The following is a 22,124-nucleotide window of genomic DNA, read 5'->3' as shown; positions in this document are numbered from 1 at the left end:
TTTCCAGTCTATCCCTGTTATACTGCTTCTAGGAGAAGCATTTTAGTAAAACAATTCAAGAGCAAACCTGAGGGGACAATAAACCCACAAGAAATAGAAGATAAAACTTTTAATGTAGAGTGTTTATCTTTATAGTATTTATATTGAATTCATAAATATAGGAACAAATAAAATTACAGACCACACACTGGTAAAATAATAATGTATCTTAAGAAGGAGTCAACAATGTTTGAAAAAATTGAAGACTCATCTTTCTAGAAAACCATCTGCTTTATATATCCAGTGATAAAGATTGAATAACATCAAAGAAAAAGCAAGTTATTTTTATAGCAAGGGAAAAGTTTAAGATAGATTTATTTCTACTTTTAAGTCACTTGTATCACTATCATGCTGTTGCTCATCAATTTGCTCGAGTGGGCGCCAGTTACGTGCTAGTGTAGCCCAAGCGTCTCAAACTATTCTTTCAGAGTTTTGATGAAGTCTGATCATCTTGTAGGTGGGTGGCCAGGCATTCTTTTGACATCCCTGTTTTTTGGAATCCAGTCAGCAACAGCTCTAGTCCAGTGTTAGTCTCCAAATCGCATTACGTATCCCGCCCGTCTGATTTTCAACGCTTTGGCAAATGAGACAACGTCCCTGATTCTCAATCACTGATGGATGTCCGAACTCCAGGTTCCTTCTCTCACTGGAGTGCAATGCAATACTCCAAACATAACTCTTTTTTTTTTTTGTTTTTGTTTTTTAAATTTATTTATTTTTAATTAGAGAATCACCGTGAGGGTACAGTTACAGATTTATACACTTTTGTGCTTATACTTCCCTCATACAAAGTTTGGGAACCCATCCCTTCACCAGTGCCCATTCTCCACCACCCGTAAACCCAGTGTCCCTCCCACCCTCCCCAATCCCATCTCCCCCCCCACCCCGCCCTGCCACTGTGGCAAGGCATTCCCTTCTGTTTTCTCTCTCTAATTAGCTGTTGTGGTTTGCAATAAAGGTGTTGAGTGGCCGCTGTGCTCAGTCTCTAGCCCTCATTCAGCCCGCAACTCCCTTCCCCCACATGGCCTTCGACCACAATGTAGTTGGTGATCGCTTCTCTGAGTTGACCTTTCCCCGGAATGTGAGGCCAGCCTCGAAGCCATGGAGTCAACCTCCTGGTACTTATTTCTACAGTTCTTGGGTGTTAGTCTCCCACTCTGTTATTCTATATACCATAGATGAGTGCAATCTTTCTATGTCTGTCTCTCTCTTTCTGACTCATTTCACTCAGCATGAAACTTTTCATGCCCATCCACTTGACTACAAAATTCTTGACCTCCTTTTTTCTAACAGCTGCATAGTATTCCATTGTATAGATGTACCAAAGTTTCCTCAACCAGTCATCCGTTCTGGGGCATTCGGGTTTTTTCCAGATTCTGGCTATTGTAAACAGTGCTGCGATGAACATACATGTTCAGATGTTGTTTCGATTGTACTTTTTTGCCTCTCTGGGATATATTCCCAGCAGTGGTATTGCTGGGTCAAATGGGAATTCAATATCTAATTTTTTGAGAGTCGTCCAAATTGTTTTCCAGAAGGGCTGAACCAGTCGGCATTCCCACCAGCAGTGAAGAAGGGTCCCTTTCTCCCCACATCCTCTCCAACAGCGGTTGCTTTTGTTCTTTTGGATGTGTGCTAGTCTCTGTGGTGTGAGGTGGTATCTCAAAGTTGTTTTGATCTGCATCTCTCTGATGATTAGTGATGCAGAGCACTTTTTCATGTGCCTTTTGGCCATTCGTATTTCTTCCTTGGTAAAGTTTCTGTTCATTTCTTCGCCCTATTTTTTGATGGGGTTGGACCAAACATAACTCTTTCGATTCTTCTTTGGGTGACCTGAATAGCGTTCTTATCCTGTTTTCAAAGGGCCCAGGTCTCTGAGGCGTATGTTAGTGCAGGAAGAATGATGGAATCGAAAAGAGGTGCCCAGAGCCAGAGGTTCTTCGTCCTCTTAAAACCATTTCTTTGACACTCTTGAAGGCGTTCCGTGCAGATATCTTCCTCCTGTGCAGTTCAGGTGCCAGGTTGTTCATCTGGGTTTTGAGTTCTTGACCTAGATACACATAAGTGCTGCATTCAGAGATGTTCATTTCATTGAGAGCAAATGGAACATCAAGAATTAACATCAGAAATTAGTCCATTTCTCATGAACATTGTCTTCGTTAGATTCAGCTGGAGTCTGACCTTTCCACACTCATGGTCAAAGTCGGCCAACATTTGTGCTGCTTGGCTAGGGTTTGATGTTATTAGAATGATGTCGTCAGCGAAGCAGAGGTGGTGTAGTTGCTGATGATCTATCTTCACTCCCATTCCTTCCCATTCCAGTCAACTATGACATTCTCGAGGGTGGCACTAAAGAGTTCAGTGAAATGGTATCACCCTGCCGAACCTCTCTCTTTGCATCAATGATCCGTGCCTTGTAGAATGGTGATACCTGGTGGTGAATCCATAATACAGCTCTTGAGGATCTTGATGTACTGACTTTGAGCGCCCTGTTTGGCTAGGGTTTCAATGACCACTTAAATCAATAAGCATTAGACAGAGCAGCATCTTGAACTCTCAAAACCTCAATGAGCTTGGTCACTGTATGGATATGATTGATCGTGCTGAATCCTATTTGAAACCCAGTGTGCTCACATGATTGTCCTTCATCTAGTGCTCTGCCAACACTACCCAATTTGACTCGAGTAAACAACTTGTAGACGATGGGCAACAGGCAGGTCGGGTGCCAAATTTGTGGATGTCTCCCTTCTTATACAACAGAATGGCCCTGCCACTTTTCCATTTGGATGGAACCTTGCATTCAGACAGGTAGCGTTTGAAAATCCGAGCCAGTGTATTGGCAGATTCTTCAGGTATTCAGGTCTGACCTTGCTGTACCAGGTGCTATATACTTCTTTACCAATGAGATGGCGTATCACATTTTGGAGGGGAGAACGCTGAGAATGACATATTAATCCTGTGGAATTTATTATGTGGGCAGTTAGAAATGGCAATCAAAGAGATCCGTGTAGAATTCGTGGATAACCTTTTCCATTGCCTGTCTGGAAGATGTGATAGATCCTTCAGGACATTGGTGTGCAGTCATCTTGGTCTTATAGTTGGCGATGGACAGGCAGGTGTTGCGAATACTTTTCCCAGCTTCTGCCGCATCAGCAACATGCTGCTCTTCTCTCTTTGAGGTCTTCCTTTATCCCTTCTCTGCACAGCTTTGCAAGCTTGGACATTAGCTTGTGATTGCCTGAGGCTCACACAAATAGAGAACATTAAAACATATAATATAGAAAGTATAGAAAAGTATGTCATAATACAATACATAAAACTATGTGGCATGAATAAGAAAATTTGTCACTGTCACTGTCATCCTGTTGCTCATCGATTTGTTCAAGCAAGCACCAGTAACGTCTCTCATTGAGAGACTTATTGTTACTTCTTTTGGCATATCCAATATGCACGTGTAGCTTGCCAGGGCTCGATACTCTTGGTAGCTTGCTGGACTCTCCGAGAGGGGCGAAGGAATCAAACTTGGGTGGGCCGCATGAAAGGCGAACGCCCAACCTCTGTGCTATTGCCTCAGCCCAAGAAAATTTGTATTATTTATTTTTTTGTATTCATTCATTTTCAATGATAAAAGATTATTGAATTAAACACTAGAAAATGTATAGTTAATAAATGCAAAGGTAGAGGTATGTACTAATCAGTTGGGTAGGAATGATTATAAGATTAGCTGTAATTAGTTTTAAGCAGGAGTAGTTGCCTGTGACCTGAAGGAATAAAATACAGAGATTCTACCTGGTCTTGAAAGATTATTTCTTCTTCTTTCTTCTTCATTCTCCCTTTTATTTCTTCTGCCTTCTTTGTCCTTTTTCATCCTACTTTTTCCTTCTCTGTCCTCTTTGTCCTTCTTCATCCTCTTCTTTCTCCTTCCTCTTTCTTTCCCTTCATTCTCTCATTCTTCTCCTTGTTCCTTTTCTTTCTCTTTTTCCTCCTCTCTTCCTCTTCCTCCTTCCTCTTCTTTCTCCTGCTCCTCACCCCTCCCTCCTCCTCCTTGTCCTCTTTCTTCCTCCTGCTAGTCACCCTCACCCCCCCAGTCCCACCTTCATCCCCCCAATCCCTTTCTTCTTCTTGGTTTCTGAGCCACATCCAGCATACTTCAGAGGTTATTCCTGGGTTTGCACTCAGAAATTACTCCTAACGGTGCTCCAATAACCATATGGGAACCTGGGATCAAGCCCAGTTTCCACATATAAAGCCAAACACCATACTTGCTGTATATTACTTAGACTCCAAAGCTTAAAAGGTTTCTCTGGCACAATGATAGAAACTAGAACTCAACATTGAATGAGGCAAAAGGGGACAGGGAAATTATTTGCAAAAATGGTAGCTGGTAATACTAGATGTCATACACACAGAAATAATATATCAAGATACAGTATAAAATTACTAAAAATGAGCAAAGGAAAACTCAATTATTAATAAAAAATCTCATGAACAGAGAAATGCAATTTTTGTATCTATACATGCCACATAGGTCAATCCTGGATATTATGATTTTATGATTTCCAGCCTAAATTTTGATCTTTGTGTTTAATTTTCATGCCTTAGGTATTATACTATGAGCTCACATTACTTTGACTCTCCTATTGCAATCAAAAGCAGTGACACACTGGATCCTAAATAGGAACTGATACAATTTAAACTCATTTTGAAAATTTTACTTTTCTTGCTATGGTTTGTTACTTGTGTTGGTTTTACTTGATTTTTGCCTAGTCAACTGCTGAGTATTCCCAATACTCATGTATTAATCATTAATCCAATTATTGTTTTTTATCTCCATTCTGGTTTTACCAAAAAGAATATTGATCAGAATATTAATAGAACTGGCAGCCTTCCCAGTTTGCTTCATATATTCCAAAAGGTTAGTGCTATCAATGCTTATGAGTTAAAACAGTGGATCTAAGATTGGAGAGACAATACAGATATTAGCATATGAACCCTGCATGTGACTAACTCCAGATTAATCCTGATGCATGTTGTCCCTCGCCCCCAAGCATCACTGGTGTAGTCCTGGGAACTCTTCCCAAGCACTGCTGGAGGTTTCAGCATGCAGGAGGCCTACTGGTCCCAGACACTGCATTCTCACCAGCAAAGCATTCTCAGGCTCTAGTGTTTAACTAAATGGCACAGTTAATCTGGAAGAGCTGGGAGCACTATTCCTGGCCCTCTGAGCACTGCCCTGCTTTGGAGGCTACCCCTAAACACCTCTAGGCCTCCACCCTACCTCCACACACACACACACACAAAAAAATCTCAAAAATCTGGCTATTGTTTCCAAAAAAAACCTTTGAATTTAGACTTTTGGGTTTAGAGTTTTAGTTGTGCTTCCACGGATGACACAGAATCAGAATACCTAACATGTAAATTATCTCCAAAATAAGTATAAGTAATGTTAAAGGTGATAATCTTTGGCTTGGTGTCTTTCTTGTGCAGGAATAAACTTGTCAATAATAGGGGCCAATGTGATAGTGCAGAGGGCAGGGCATCTGCATCGCACATGCCAACTGGGGTTCTATCCGCAGCATCCCTTATGGTCCCCCTACGACAAAGAGGAATTCCTGAGTGCAAAGCCAGGAGTAAGCCCTGAACATTCCCAGATGTGGCTTAAAATAAAAAATTTAAAAAAAAATTAAGTTGTCAACAATAAAACAGAGAATAAAATGGTTAGTGATATGGTTGCTTATATTTTAAAGTTAATTAAATGACTTATACACATATATATTAGATATATATACTTTACATGTAAACTTTATTATTACATATATGTATATACTTTATAATATTTTGATTATTTATTGGCATATATACTTAACATATTTTTGTCTCAACAATCAGCATAAAATACAAATGACATAATAGGGCACAAGAATGGTCCAAGGGTAGAGGACTTGCTTGGGATGTGTAAGGCCCTAGGTTCAATTCCCAGCGTGGAAGAAATTTTTATATTCCATGATGATGAAAGGGAGGCAGTGCCATGGTCCCTCTCTATCAAGGAGGTCCTTCTGAAATTCAACGACTCAGCAGCTAACATGGAGGGCTGAGCCCAGGAATGTGTGTGCTACTTGCTTCTGCTCTTCAGCTGGTGCACGGTCCTGTCAGCCCTTCCAATTCACGTTTGCCATCTGAGCTGCATAATTTTTCCTCTCTCAGAACCATACCCCATATTGATAATGCTTAGAAAGTGTCTTATGTTACCTAGTCATTTTGAGTGGTATGTTTTATTTTACTTCTTACTACGCCACATGACAATGGACAGAATAGCTATGTCAGGGTTTGCTAAACACCTCTAGGCCTATTTCAAAGCATTGATTTTTCTCACCTACAAACGAAACACCAGCCAAGCAAAGCAACAGCACAGATTCAGGATGAGGAGTTGTGAAAGTCAGTTTTAGGAAGAAAGCTCAAGCTAGTGATCTTCTTATAATTTTTGCTCTAAGTTCATGCAACTCTACCTCTTTGTGTAATATCAATTATTTCAATAGAATTAGTTATTATAATAGAATTAGTTATTTTAATTCACTAAAATTATTTCATAGTTTAAAGTTGATTAAGAGCACCTTTTGTAGTAATAGAGTGATAATTATGGTCTAATATTACTAATTATCACTCTGTATTCTTATAGTTACTATGAGATGTTAGAAGTCCGTGTCTGATTTATAAAAGTGAATATCTATTAATTAAGGCTTAAGAGAAGTCCTCTACAATGAAAAGATTCAGTAGGTTTTTAATGTTATTACTATTAACTAAGCAATATTCAAACTAAAAACATAATCATATAGCTGGAGAGAATATTAAATACTATTAATTTTTATGTAGTTATAACATAATATCTTATTTATACATTATAGCTAGACTTAGAGAATCCATCATCTATTTTAAAATATGTAAAGTTAAAGAGAAAGACTATTCTTTTGTTTTAAATCAAAGTCTAAGCTATTCACATCTAGATTTATGTAAGGGAGAAAATGATCTTTCTCAATTCTTTTTTGCTTAGATCTCCATGTGGTAAACTGAAAATTTTTGTTTGAGTATCCATTTTTAGAGCTACTTTGCCAATTCCAGATGATCTCTATTGCTGGAGTCAGCATGCATAAAATGAAACATAGTTGACAAAAAGAATAGCAAGTCCAAGCATAGATTGCATACTCAGAAAAAACAGCATGTGGAAGAGATAAGGCAAGGGAAATAGAAATGAACATCTAGAGTGCCCGGTGCTGCATAATGAATTCTTACAAGCTGTAACTGAGCATAATAAAGGTATTACAGATTTTCCACTTCTATAAAAAAATAAAATTACGATGCTGTCTTCCAGGCAGGAGAGAACAGGCTTAATTTTCCATTAGTTTTCTTTTGGTCATTTTTAAAGAGATTTTTTCATTTCTCACAATTTCTAATAGTTCTAAGTGTTAAGTGTTTTCTAAGTGGCTGAACGCTATCTATGAAAAGATGTCACACATCTGCTAGGCACGTTCAATATTCTAGTCTTTACTTAGTCTTTTTATTGTCTGTGGTTTGAATAATTTCTGGTTTTATGCCTCTAGTCTTTTGAAGTAGACACTCAGTATGACACAGTAGGGATCTCGAATTGAAATAGCGAATTTACATCAAAATTTTGTTTTGCTCTATGTATTTCTATGAAATATTTGACTTATAGACAATGATTTTGTGTTAATTCACATAAAAACCCAGGTAAATTGAACATTTAATACTTAGATTCAATTGGTTCTATCACAATTAATGTATCCATTTATAACTATGTTTTTTATGTTTGTTTTATTATATTAAAGATGTCAAGGATTAATAATTTATCTTCTCTACACTTTAGAGAATATGTAATCTTTCCATTCATTTCCATTCTGTTTCAGGCCGGAACAATAGAATAGTAGTTAGGACATTTGTCTTGCACACGGCCAACCCAGGTTCGATCTCCGGCATCCCATATGGTCCCCCAAGGACTGCCAGGAGTAATTCCTGTGTGTAGATCCAGGAGTAACCCCTGAGAATTTCTGGGTGTGGCTCAAAAAGCAAACTATATATGTATTTCCATTCCGTTTCTGTAACTAAATCTCTATGACCCATTTAATGCAACATCCCTAAGTACTTTTTCTTCAGCATATTGCAAAATTGTTCAATTTACAGATTCTTCAAGACCATATATAATATAACTGATGCTACAAATATAATAATATATCCTTGTGTAAAATAGTGGCCTATTTCCTCCACTAATCCTTTAAAATTAAAAACCAAAACATCACAATGTTTAATTTCATAAGCACACCACTTCATTTTTATTTTAAAATATTTTAAATTTGATTTTTTTGAAGGATACACATGGCAGCACCCAGTGCTCACTCTTTATTTTATGCTCAGACATTACTCCTAGTGATGCTTGGGTTACATATTGGGTGTCAGGTATTGAACCAGGGTCCGCTGCATGCAAGAAAAGTACCCCTTGGGGCTGGGGTGATAGCACAGAGGGTAGGGCGTTTGCCTTGCACACGGCCAACCCGGGTTCGAATCCCAGCATCCCATATGGTCCCCTGAGCACCGCCAGGGGTAATTCCTGAGGTCATGAGCCAGGAATGACCCCTGTGCATTGCCCGGTGTGACCCAAAAAGTAAAAAAAAAAAAAAAAAAGAAAAGTACCCTAGCCACTGTATTATCTTTCTCATCCTATGAAGTGATGTTTAGAGTAAGAATATGTAAGTGCTAAGATTCTAAGGCAAACATTTCATTCTAGTAAATATACTATAAACAATGGGAAAGTAAATCTTTGTTGTTCTGTGATATACTGACTTCTTGACATACCTGTCACTGTCACTGTCACTGTCATCCTATTGCTCAATTGATTTGCTTGAACAGGCATCAGTAACGTCTCTATTGTGAGACTTGTTGTTACTGTTTTGGGCATATCAAATACGCAACGGGTAGAATGCCAGGCTCTGCTGTGTGGGTGGGATACTCTCAGTAGCTTGCTGTGCTCTCCGAGAGAGGTGGAGGTATCAAACCCGGGTTGGCCAGCGTGCAAGGCAAACGTCCTACCCAGTGTGCTATTGCTCTAGCCCCTTGACATACCAAAATCATAATAGTGCAAAGTTACTCTTGCAACAAATTTATGGGGCTTATTAGATAGTTACAATATGAAGCCTATAGTCTAGAAATTTGAAGTGTGGCATTAAATACACATTAAAAGCCCATTGAAGGAGAAGGGTTATAATTCATTAACTACACACATACCTACAGGAAATATGACCAGATGGTCAAGTTTTATTTATAATATAAATGAGGGTGTTATGGCGCAATAACAATGTCCCCATGAAGCAGTGGCTACAAAGTGCCTGTTTTAGAGGATGGCATGCCTACTCCAAATTAGAATATTTATGGGGAGACTGAGTAGAACTACATTCCAAACAAAGTCTTTAAAAAAAGGAACTTCAAGCATTCAGAAACTAAACTAAACTAAACTAAACTAAACTAAACTAAACTAAACTAAACTAAACTAAAAGTCCATGTGACTGGGCCATGGAAGCAAAAAGACAATTATAGGATGATATTGTCTTTCAGGCACTGTGAAGACAGCTGGAACTGTAAGAACTCTTTTCAAAAGAAGCAAGTTCAGAATTTTTTTTTTTCAAGTGTCAGTAGAAGGAGGGCAGGAGGGATAGTTGGACCAGAGCTGGCTGTGCTCAAGACCCACTTGTTCCTGGCATTTGGGGACATCTTCAGTGTCAGGGAATGGACCAGGATAAATTTCACAAAAGTGACTTAACCCATATACTATCTTTTGTGGCTCCCAATGAAAGATACTTTAGAGTTTTTGTACCACTGAAATTACATAGAGAAGCAAAACATTAGAATAGCAATAAAATTTAGGTGGCTGATTAATGAACCTGCGTCGCTCTCTTTGGGAGCTTGCTTTTAAGTCTCTGGATGTGAACCATTGATGGAATTCCATGGCACTGGAATAAATCCCTGGGTGTGACCGCCTAGCTACTGGAAAGTGGGAAATCTGGGTGGAAGAGGCCCAGTCCCAATCCAGGTGTGGAGGTCTCAGCCCTGGGTCACACCTGGGTTCCTCTGCTGGTACCTTCATGCCTGAGGCTTAACCAAATGTGTGGAGAGAGGCATTGAGCATGGCTATGGCTAGGCTCCAGAGGTCTTCGGTCACCGGGATCGCTGCTCGGGGTGGGGAGGGATAACTTATAGCTTACTTGTCCCTCTGGGAGAAACTGGCAAGCTACTCTGAGTTTCCTGCCCACATGGCAGAGCCTCAAAAACTCCCCATAGTGTATTCATATGCGAAAATCAGTAACAAGCTGGGTCTCATTCCCCTGACCCTGAAAGAGCCTCCAATGTGGCATCGTTGGGAAGGATGAGTAGAGAGAGGCTTCTAAAATCTCAGGGATAGGACGAATGGAGACGTTACTGAAAGCACTCGAGAAATTTGATGATCAACGGGATGATGATGATGATGATGATGATAATGATGATGATGATTGATGATGATGATGATGATGATGATGAATTAATGAAACATTAAGGCATGATGGTGGTTTGCATAGGACCAGTAAAGCTAGAGAAATATGAGCATACTGAACATTACTATACATTTTTTGGTTTGGAGACCATTCCCGGCTTATGCTCAGGGCTTACTCCTGGCTCTGCACTGAAAGATCAATCCTCCAGGTTTGGTCTAGTATATGGGGTGCTGAGGACTGAACCTGAATCATCCACAGTCAGTCCCTAGTGTGCATTGTTAGGATAGGGAAGAGTTATTATAGTTACTCATATATTTGGGTAAAAGGAAGGTGGTACTAAAAGACATTTATGAACTTAAGGCTTGAACAGAGAACTGGAAGCAATGATCCTTTCTAAAGGTAGAAAGATGAAGAGAATGAGTTCAACCTGTTGGGAGCAGGAAGTTAGTAATTTTTTACTTTAATTTGAAAGTATCATAAGAAATCTACATGAACATGTTGAGCTAAGAAGTCTGTGGAGTTAAGAGACATTGCATGCAAAATTAGGGATTACCAATTTAATAGCATTTGGTATATCTGCATAAGACAGTTAAAATAAGAATAAGGAGAATGTATAAGAGAGTAAAAATAATTTCTTGAGTTAAAAGAGAAAAGAAATTTTAGAACATAAGAAAATGCCTGTTGGCTAGTAAATGCAGGGATAGTTCATTTCTGGTTACAAATGTAAAATAGAGAGTAAGATGCATTGTGTATATATTTGCTCCTGCTATGTTGAAATTAGCTTATTCAGATATTTTTGGTTTTTGTTTTTAAATGAAGCATGAATTAAATTCTTTAGTTGTATTGAAGGAAGAAGAGATCAGAAAAATAAGAAGGATAAAGAAAATGAGCAATAAATATTTGGGGGAGTAGACATAAAATATTTAAAATAGTTTTTTAGTAGTACAATGTGATCACTGAAAGTTTTTGTTTTGAAGTTAAGAAGTTTGTTGTGATATGAGCAGTCACTGAGAAAAAAGAAAATTGAGTTTATGTATAAGGAAAAAACATATGGATAAGGGGAAAGGTAGTTAGAAATATTTGCAAAGATGTTGTTATAATTATGTAGCATTGAATCTTACTCAGTGGGAAATAAATGAACACATGATTAGGAGAAAAAGCAGCTCATAGAATAAAAATCAAATTGTGTTAGAAAAAAACTGAATTAGAATGATAGGAAACATTAGTTTTTGTTTGTGTTAGTTTTTGTTTGTGTTCAAGTGGCAAATAAAATAAAACAGATCATTTCATTTGAGAATGCATTAATGATAATAGTTATTGGGATATATCTCTTTCTGGTATAAAACATATATGCAGATATAGCTTGAAAACTTGAGAACATTTTTATCATAAATCATGTCAAAGTATGTCAAAGGATAATTTGACTGGTTAAGTGTCAGATAACATAGCCTCAGGTAGCTTAGGTTTATTGGGTTACTCCCGTTACAGTGCTCCCATCCCTCTTTGCTTATTTGTAGCTTCTTTCTTAGTGTTCTGTTGACTTATATTGTTTTTCTCCTCTCCTTGAGTCTTTTGCATAGTTTATTCAGAGCAATGTCCTTTTTGTATGGACACAGGAAGACTTAGCAAATGCTATGCTTTTGTAACCTTATGTCATTTGACTCTACATGGTATTTTCCTCCTGGGCATCTGTTCTCTCAATCTAAGCCTCAGCTGCCCTTACTTCCTAGCACCCCCAAAAGCAGGGTCCCAACAAGGGATGAGACGGACGCAGGGCAAGCTGTGAGTTGTGTGCTACGCTGGCATCGAATGGGCCTGGCCAAAGTGCCTAATGCTTAACTATAAGTTAAGAGCTTGATCATGGACAAATGTTGTCATGATCCAAACAGTGATAACTAGATTTGGACCCTGCTAGGGTGAGGTATGATTAATCTGGCCTGAGTGCTATAATCTGAGCCTGTGGAAAGATGTTGCCAGGAGAGCTGCCTTGCAAGCCTCAGTGCATCTCTTGCTATGTCCATCCAAAAATAACTAGTATTAAGATGTTAATAAGTGTTTGGACTAAGGAAAGGAGAAAAGAACCTTAAAAGTCAGAAAGGGCTTTGGGATGCCCTGCCCTCAGGAAGGGCTTTCTTATGTTGATTTTGCTACCTGGCTGGGTATAGCCTAGAGGGCAGAGTTGGAGAGACAATTAGGAGGAGAGACTTGAGAAGCGAGAGAGGCGGCAGTAGATCCAGAGAGAGGACGGAGTGAGAAGTGCGGGGGATGAGAAAGATGGAAGATTGAACAAACGGTAACTAATCAGCAACCAGCTTGGTCCTTGTTCTTCCTTCGTCTGTCCTTGGCCAACGGCCATCCCGATCCAGCCCATACACAGCGGTTCCATAGCACTGAATGTGGGCGGTGAGACAGCCACCCGGAGAGCCCGCGAGTGCATGCGCCCCTCGGCGTGCCTTAGTTTTTTACAGTTAAGTATAAGGATACGTGTCACATTAGTAGATATAACGGGAATAGAACTGAAATCTTAAAGCTTACAATTTTATGACATACAAGATACATGATATACCAAATGGTGTAAAGGGGTGTGTAAAGCAACATACATGATGTGAAATTTCCAATCAGTGTTATTTCTGTCCTAGTTGAGTATGACTAAAGGCTTGCTAACACAGATGTGGCCTATTTTCTTTAGGTGGCCTAGTTTTGTAAGGACCTTTTGACTCAACTTTTCTCTGTGTACACAACCTTTCCTTCAGTAATAATTAAGAAATTATCGCTTCTAATCTAGCAAAGTACTATAGCTGGAGTTAGGAGTGTCCTGCTTCTCTGCATAATAGATGTACAAAGAGAAATGAATGACATAGTCTGAATATTTTATTGTGGATATCTTCAATGTTTAACGGGACCTCATTTTATGCTCCCTTCCAGGAGAAGTTCTGGATGGTGGCTGATAAGGAGGGTAGCTGGTGCCAGCAGAAGGTGGCTTATGGGTGTGACCCCTGGGCTGGAGGAAAGACTGGAGGAAACAGGCAGAGGATCTCTGTTCCTGGGTCCTGTTGAGTCCAGAGTCCAAGGTCACAAAGTTCTGCATTACCTGGGTTCTGTGGGACTTCACTCATGCGTGAGGCTCGGCCTGAGCCACAGGACTCCGCTACAGGCTGTTTTCACTCGAGGCACCTGTGGGGGGGGCGGTTTGTGTGAGAGCCCTCCTCATCCCAAGGGACCCAGCCCCAGCAGCTGATGTCCACAACCCAACCACTGCCACGCTCCAGGCCGTTTTCCACATGCTCAGGCCACACCTCACTGTATAAGTGAACATATCCTAAACCGCACGGCTGCTTTCAAGGCCTCATGACACATCATAAGACCTCCCCACTCACTTTCCATAATAACCACACTATATTTGAATGGAGGCAAGATGCCGACGCCGCCCAAACCCCTCGTGCTTTCCCAAACCCGGCTCACTATCTCGCCTTAGACAATGCACGGTTCAGCACGCCAGGTATGGACCTCTACACGTAATTCCTGATGGACATTGCTGGTTGTTTTGCAACATTTGGACAGAATGGCATCAGTGGGGCATGGAGAAACTCCGGTGGCTGCCTGCCTCAACTGTGCTGAGTCACAGTGCTGTCGGAGATAGAACCATGGCAGCAGTGCGCACAGTCGCTCATCCACTGTTTGGTGCTGTCAGGCAACCACTGGTGACCTGGCACTCACTCGGGACAAGTGTTTGACTTGGCACAGACCCTCTGATACAGGGTCCTGCTCTCCCAGCTGCTCAACAACCTCCAGGTTCACTTGATCAATCGCAAGGAGATCAACATGAGGCCGCTGATGTCCCAGGTGCTGCCCAGAGACTCAGGCAGGTGCATGTTTGTTAGTGTGAAGATCGTTACAACATGTCAGTCGACCAAAAGCTTACATTCAGTAGACTGGGAACACCTGTAAGGGTGATTAGAGGCCAGCCCCAAAGCCTCCGTCCCTCTTGGAGATTCTGGCAAGTTACTGAGAGTATCCCATCTGTACGGCAGAGCCTGGCAAGCTACCTGTGGCATACTCGATATGCCAAAGACAGTAACAATGACGGTCCTCATTTCCCTGATCCTGAAAGAGTCCCCAGTATGTCAGTGTGCTACACTAGCACACAACAAGGACAAATGGAGATGTTACTAGCATCTGCTCAAGCAAATAGATGAACAACGGGATGACAGTGATACAGTGATATGGGTATCTTCAAACAAAGTTCATTCATCGTAAAAGAAGTATTTTATTTTACAAAAGAAGTAAAGGGAGGTGCTAAAATCTCAGAGCTAGGATGAATGGAGACATTACTGGTGCCTGCTCGAGCAAATCGATGATCAATGGGATGACAGTGATACAGTGATAAATAGTATGCATATATTACACATATACATAATAATATATTACATATAAATACTTTATCTTACATATTAAACAGATTTCTTAATATTAATTTAAAATAGATAAATTTAATTAAATAGATAAGAATTTGGGGTTGTGCATGTGCACAAGGAATAAGGGAGTTCTTTCATAGGATTAATTCTATGGCTAATGAATGGTTGATGTCAGTGTTTAATGAATCCCAGGGGTTAATGATATGTTCCTTGAAAACCTTAAGCTAATGTGCTTAAACAACCATCTGCTGGGGGTTGGAAAGAGAGTATAGCTGGCCCATAGGGTGACTACCTTGCAGGAAAGCCTACCTGGGTTTGATCTTCAGCAACTCATATGGTACCTCAAGCCCCGCTAGCAATGATTCCTCAAGTCATCCCTCAGTATGGAGCCAGAAGTAAGTGGCTTAGCACAGTCATGTGTGGCCCAAACAACACTTTGTTTCTGAAATTCTCATGATAAGCAAGAGTGTTTCCAGAATATCTAGTGTTTACATTTTCTTAGCCTATAGCCAGATTGCTTGATATTATACATGCAATGCATGAGAACATCACATAGGACTAAAGATAAGGAACATCAAACAGTAATGAGAGATAATAAACAGTAAATATGTTGCTAGAAAGATAGCACAGGAGCTAAGGCACATTTTTTGGTATGTACCTTACCAAAGTTTTATCCCAAGAACCATATATGATACTGTAGTATTGTTAAGTACCATCTTTAATTGATATTGATATTTAAATGATATTGTTAAGTCCCAAACACTGCTGGGTCATCCGGGTAATTCCTGGTCTCATTGGTGTGTAAGCATATCCTTCCCTGCCCAAGAGAAAAAGACGTATTAGAGACAGATGAATATTCTAATTCATGTTTGCTTACAACTAAAGTTAAATTCCTCTAATGGGTATAGCCAGGAGGACCCTGATCTACACCATTGGGTCAAGCAGGGCCAGATTGCTGGACTCATACACCAAATTCTTCAATCCATTTGGCCAGGTATCAGGCCTACACACCCTGTGCCTGAAAGCTTCTCCCACCTTGCAAAAGAAACAAAGCAAAACAAACCCTAAAAGTAGAGTATATAGAATTTCGAGGTAAAAGTAGATAGTCAGGAGGCCACTTGGCAATGAATTCAAAGCTATAAATCTGAGATGTGAGCTGAAAAAGAAATTCCCACCTACAGTCTCAGTTGCCAGTTCAAAGCTTAAGGCCAGGACTCATCCAGAGACTATCCAGCAGGACCCAAAGTCCCGAAAAGACAAAGTAAAGACCCGTAGTCCTTTTTCCTTGAATATACCCTAGCAAGATTTTTAGATGCACAAAGAAGCCAATCTCTGGCTAGCTTGGAGAAAACAGATGAAATCAGCTTTGAAAACGCAAACCCTGAATATTCCAATTTAGAGCCCCCCAGGTTCCTTAGTGTGTTTGGATGTGAGATACAAGTCATTTATTTCACAAGAAGGCTCTCTCCTTTCACTTAAGAGATCTGCAAAATCTGTGAAAGTCTTAAATTTTTCTCTTCTTTCTTATAATTCTATAGTGATGTTGCTTTACTGCCTTTTTTTTCTATTTTGCTTTTTGGGTCACACCCAGCGATGCACAGGGGTTATTCCTGGCTCATGCACTCAGAAATTACTCCTGGCGGTGCTTCGGGGACCAAATGGGATGCTGGGAATCGAACCCAGGTTGGCCACGTGCAAGGCAAACGCCCTGTCTGGTGTGCTATCTCTCCAGCCCCACTTTACTGCCTTCTTAAAAAATTTTTTTTGCAAGAATAATCAACATATCTAGGTGCTGAATGGACAAAGGACTAGGTTACCCTTTTCTCTGAACAGGGCATATGCTTGACTGAGTTTAGACTCCTGATTTCCTGAAAACTCAAGCTACAAGGACTAGTGCCATGCCGTGTGGGATCAAGCGAGTCTTAGATAAAACTTGGCAGCTTCCTTATGTAAGCTCAAAAGGAAAGTGGATTTTCCCGCTCTATTGGGTTTTTGAGAACTGTATAAAAGATTTGCATGCAAAATTTGGAAGGTTAAGAAGTTAGAGTTAATCTGCCGCCTGCCCCCTAGGAATTCCAGTGGCTTCCATCTTCCAGAACTCAGTGAAAAGCTCAGGTACTCGGGATCAGGGATCAGTAATGACAAATTATAGGTCTCATGGGATATGGGAAGAGCCAGTCCTTCTTGTCCTCCGCCCGGATGGGACCTTAGATGATGCCCACAAAGTGCCCCCGGCTACTTATTAAGCTCCTCAACAGCTATGATCCCAGAGACACTTGAAAAACTCTCTGAACTAACCACCTCACTGCAGACATCTCTCCAGACCCTAATTATTAAAACTTTAGAATTCCAGAAGCTGCTCTTGTGGCCGCAGAACATCATATGCTATTCATAACAAGCAATGCAAAACAAACTGTCTAGCATTGCTTTTTCGGCAGGTTTGAGTGGTGGTAGGAAAATTCCAAATAATAATGGTGGGACTGGCATCAAATATTGAATATAATCAAAGTAGAGATAGAAATAATTGTGGAAATTGTTTGCCATAGAGGCAGGGGAGGGGTTGGGATAGGGGGGTAATTGGAATTTTGGTGTTGGAAGATGTCCCCTGGTGAGGAGATAGGTATTTGATCATTGTATGACCACATATGAAAGCTTTGTAACTGTGTCTCCTGGTGATTCAATACATATAAAAAATAAAAAAAATAATAATAATATATAAAATTGAATAAAAAAAGAAGTTCGAGTTAATTTTACAGTTTAACTAGATGGGTCTTGAGAAGTGTATAAAAGATGTTTATGCAAAACTTGGAAGGTTAAGAAATTAAAATTAATTTTACAGTTTAACTAGATGGGTGCCGGTTCCTCCCCAAATATTTAGACCTCTTATTTCCCTAAGCACATTATACTCTTCTGTCTCAATACCCACTCCAGTGTCTGACTTTTGAAATCTTGTTGCTGGTCCTCTCTTGGATTGCATCCCACTGGTTCCATGAAATCTCACCTTTCCAAGTCTCCAGCTCCACAGCCACGATGCACACAGGTGAGATCCCTGTGCTCTGTACCTGCTGCTGGGCCTCTCTCAACTGCTCCCCAGCAGTTCCTCTCATTTGTCCTGGCTCTGTACCTCCATTTGCCAGTGGGTAGGACTCCTCTGCTCAGTATCTTGTCACTGCCTCGTCTGAGCACTGTCTGAGCACTGCTTGAACCTGACCTTTTCTAGGTGTCTGAGCCCTGCCTGGACTTGGCCATCTGTCCCAGCACACAAGTCTTACTTGGTCCTGCAATCTGTGTGGGTGCAAGGGACTGAAAGGCGAGGAGAGTCTGAGAAGAGGTAGACTGGCTGGAGGCTTCCTTTTACTTTCTGTTACCTTCCACCCACAGCTGCCCATCATCTATTCTGATTGGCTAGTTGTTTAATGGGAGGGATTTTAACTGACCAATTCAAATTCACCTGGTGCGACACCCTTTCACCCCCACTCTATCACTTGGTGTTGACAGGATGTTAATCAACTTAAATTAATCTCCTTCAATATACAACTACAAGGCGTTTAGAATTCTTGGGAAAAATAAGATGGGGGCATCACCTTTCCCAACTTCAAATTCTACTACAAAGCAGTTATAATTAAAACAGCATGGTTCTGGATCAAAGGCAGAAACTCAGACCAATGGATCAGAGTTGAATATCCTTACACGTACCCTCAAATATACAATCATCTAATTGTTGGTAAGGGAGTAAGAAATGTGAAGTGGAGCAAGGAAAGTCTCTAACAAATGGTGCTGGCAAAACTGGACAAAAATATTCCAAAAAAAATAAAAAATGAACTAAGACCTTTGCCTGACTCCATGCACAAAAGTCAAATCAAAATGGATTAAAGACCTTAAAATAAAAAAAAGAAGACCTTAAAATCAGACCAGAATACATAAGGCACATTGAAGACAATGTCGGCAAACCCTCCACGATATTGAAGCTAAAGGTATCTTCAAAGAAGACACTCCACTATCCAAGCAAGTGGAAGCAGAGATAAACAAGTAGGACTATCTTAAACTAAGAAGCTTCTGCTCCTTAAAAGATACAGTGACCAGAATACAAAGACAACTAACACAGTGGGAAAGGATATTCACCCAATACCCATCTGATAAGGGATTGATATCAAGGATATACAAGGTACTGGTTGAACTCTACAAGAAGAAAACACTCAGCCCCATAAGAAAATGGGGCTAAGAAATGAACAGAAACTTTCTCAAAGAAGAAATCCGAATGGCCAAAAGGCACATGAAAAAAATGTTCTTTGTCATTAATCATCAGGGAGATGCAGATTAAAACAACAATGAGATATCATCTCACATCACAGAGACTTGCCCACATCCAAAAGAACAAAAGCAACTGGTGTTGGCAGCGGTGTGATGAGAAAGGGACTCTTCTTCCCTGCTGGTGTGAATGCCGACTGGCTCAACCCTTTTGGAAAACAGTATGGACGATCCTCAAAAAAGTAGAAATTGAGCTCCATTTGACCCAGCACTACCACTTCCGGAATATATCCCGGAGATACAAAAAATATAGTAGATATGACATCTGCACTTGTATGTTCATTGCACGCAACCCGGAGATTCTTCTGGCAGCGATTTATTCAGAGACCTTCTCATGCAAAACGGTAAAGAAGAGGAACGAGGGACGAACGAGAAGAAACCACACCTAGCTAGGCAGCTTCCCTCCTTATATACCCCTCGCTGCCTCCTTATGCCCAAGTGTCTGCAGCTGATAGACTAGTTACAGCTCGTGGCGTGACAAGACATCCTGATTCCTTATCAGGTGTTATCTACGAAGCACAGTGTAATTAACATGAAACAGGTATCCACGAAGCACAGTCCCGTGGCGGCTCTCCACACAGCACTATTTACAATAGCCAGAATTTGGAAAAAACCTGAGTGCCTGAGAATAGATGACTGGTTAAAGAAACTTTGGTACATCTACACAATGAAATACTATGCATCTGTTAGAAAGGATGAAGTCATGAAATTTGTGTACAAGTGGATCTACATGGAGAGCATCATGTTAAAGTGAAATGAGTCAGGAAGAGAGGGACAGACGTAGAAAGATTGCACTCGTTTGTGAAATATAAAGAAACAGAATGGGAGACTTACACCCAAGAATATTAGAGGTGAATACCAGGATGATTGCCCCATGGCTTGGAAGCCAGCCTCACGTGCAGGGGGAAATGGCAGCTCAGATAGAGAAGGGAACACCAAGTATAGGGTGCTTGGAGAGCCTGCTCGGGAGGGGAGATGCACGCTGAAAATAGACTACAGACCTAATGATAGCAATTCAATACCCTTATTACAAACCACAACACCCATAAGGAGAGACAGCAATAAGCGAATGCCCTGCCACAGAGGCGGTGTGGGGTGGGGACATAGGGGATGGGGGTTGTGGGAGGGATATCAGGATTATTGATGGTGGAGAATGGGCACTGTTGAAGGGATGGATACTCCATCATTGTATGACTGAAATGTAAGCATGGAAGTTTGTAAGTCTGTAACTACCCCACGGTGATTCATAAAATTAAAAAAAATAATAAATTAAAAAAAAATACAAGACCTTTATTTCCAAAGTTTCAACTTCCTATTTAGCCTGCTGCACAGTATTTATTTTTCTCTTTGTTTTACTTTTTCAGGCTTTTCCTTGTATGGGACAACCAGCATGGGATGGTACAAGTACATATCTCCGCAGTCACTCCTTGACAAAGTAGTAAAAATGTTTGTGATTATGGAATCACTATTTCCAAGAGGGTCAGATGAACTTTTCTCAGTATGCAAGCTTGTTCCTATAAATGTCACTTTAGAATAGAGAATGACGGATCAATCAATGAACTTCCTCTGCACCTGGAGAGAACTTTTACCTTACTTGGGAATGCAGATTATTTTAAGTTAAAAAACAATGAAAGCCCTGGAGCCCAACAAGAAACACTTGCTCATTTCAATCTTTTGCACATTTTATAATAAAAAAAAGGTGATTATCACTGACCCCTTGTGACCTAGAAAAATCCTGTTTGGAGGGTAACAACCAGATTTCACTTTTTTTTAATCTGGCCCCATTCTATCAGAGGAATTTGTATTTTTACTCACCAGTAAAGAGGAACTGATCTCCTTGTTATGTGAAATCTTACACTTTTTACAACACCCCAGGTCTCTCAACACAGAAAAATATTCCAGGGGTGCCCTATTTTCTTTTTCCATTTAAAGTCGACATCTATGTTACTAAATTTATTTTTTTCTTTGCTGACCTGTATGCTACTGTTTTGATTAATCTTTTAGTCCAAGAAGTATCCACAGTTCCCTATATTACAAAACCACTTAATAGACAATGTGAGAATAGAACCATGTGCTAAAAGACACAAAAATTACTCTAAAACTGGATTCAGTGGTAAGTTTTGTGAAGTCTTTTAATTTAATTATATGTGACCATTGAAAGGTCAGATATTGAAAGCGGAATTCTTCATTTTCTCCTTGCCCACTCTTGCTTGTGGTTCCATTTTTGCTGGCCTAGTTTGACATTTTGGACACCCCTGTAAATTCCTAGACTCTCTCTGAGAATGGGGAGTTTACATATTCTCAAGACCATGAATTCTGCCCAGGAGATTAAGAGACAATGGGGGCAATACCTGGGTATATGGTGAAATATATAACTGAAAAGGTCAAATAAAAAAGTAGCCTCCAACAGGCTACTGGGAATGGAAGGTGTTGATCTTCTCCTAGCAACACAAATAGGCACTAAATTAAAAAGACATGTCTGGGAAACTAATTGGAATATATTGATTACTTTGTTAGAGAAATTACACAAAGACACAGTTTTCCTATAAAAATCCCACAAAAGAATTCACATTTGGGCTGGAGTGGTAATACAGTGGGTAGGGGTCTGCCTTACATGTGGCTGACCCAGGTTCAATCCCCAGCACCACATATGGATCCATGAGCACTGCCAGAAGTAATTCCTGAGTGCAGAGCCAGGAATAAGCCCTGAGCATTGCCCAGTGTGACCTAAAAAGCGAAAACAACAACAACAAAAATCATACTTAACTTAGCCCTATACAAAGTTACATCCACTGCTGGGGACTTTCTTTTGTACTTACTTTACTTTCTG

The sequence above is a fragment of the Sorex araneus genome, chromosome 7 (genome assembly GCF_027595985.1).
Source record: "Sorex araneus isolate mSorAra2 chromosome 7, mSorAra2.pri, whole genome shotgun sequence".
Lineage (NCBI taxonomy): Eukaryota > Metazoa > Chordata > Mammalia > Eulipotyphla > Soricidae > Sorex > Sorex araneus.
This window is presented reverse-complemented; position numbering follows the sequence as displayed.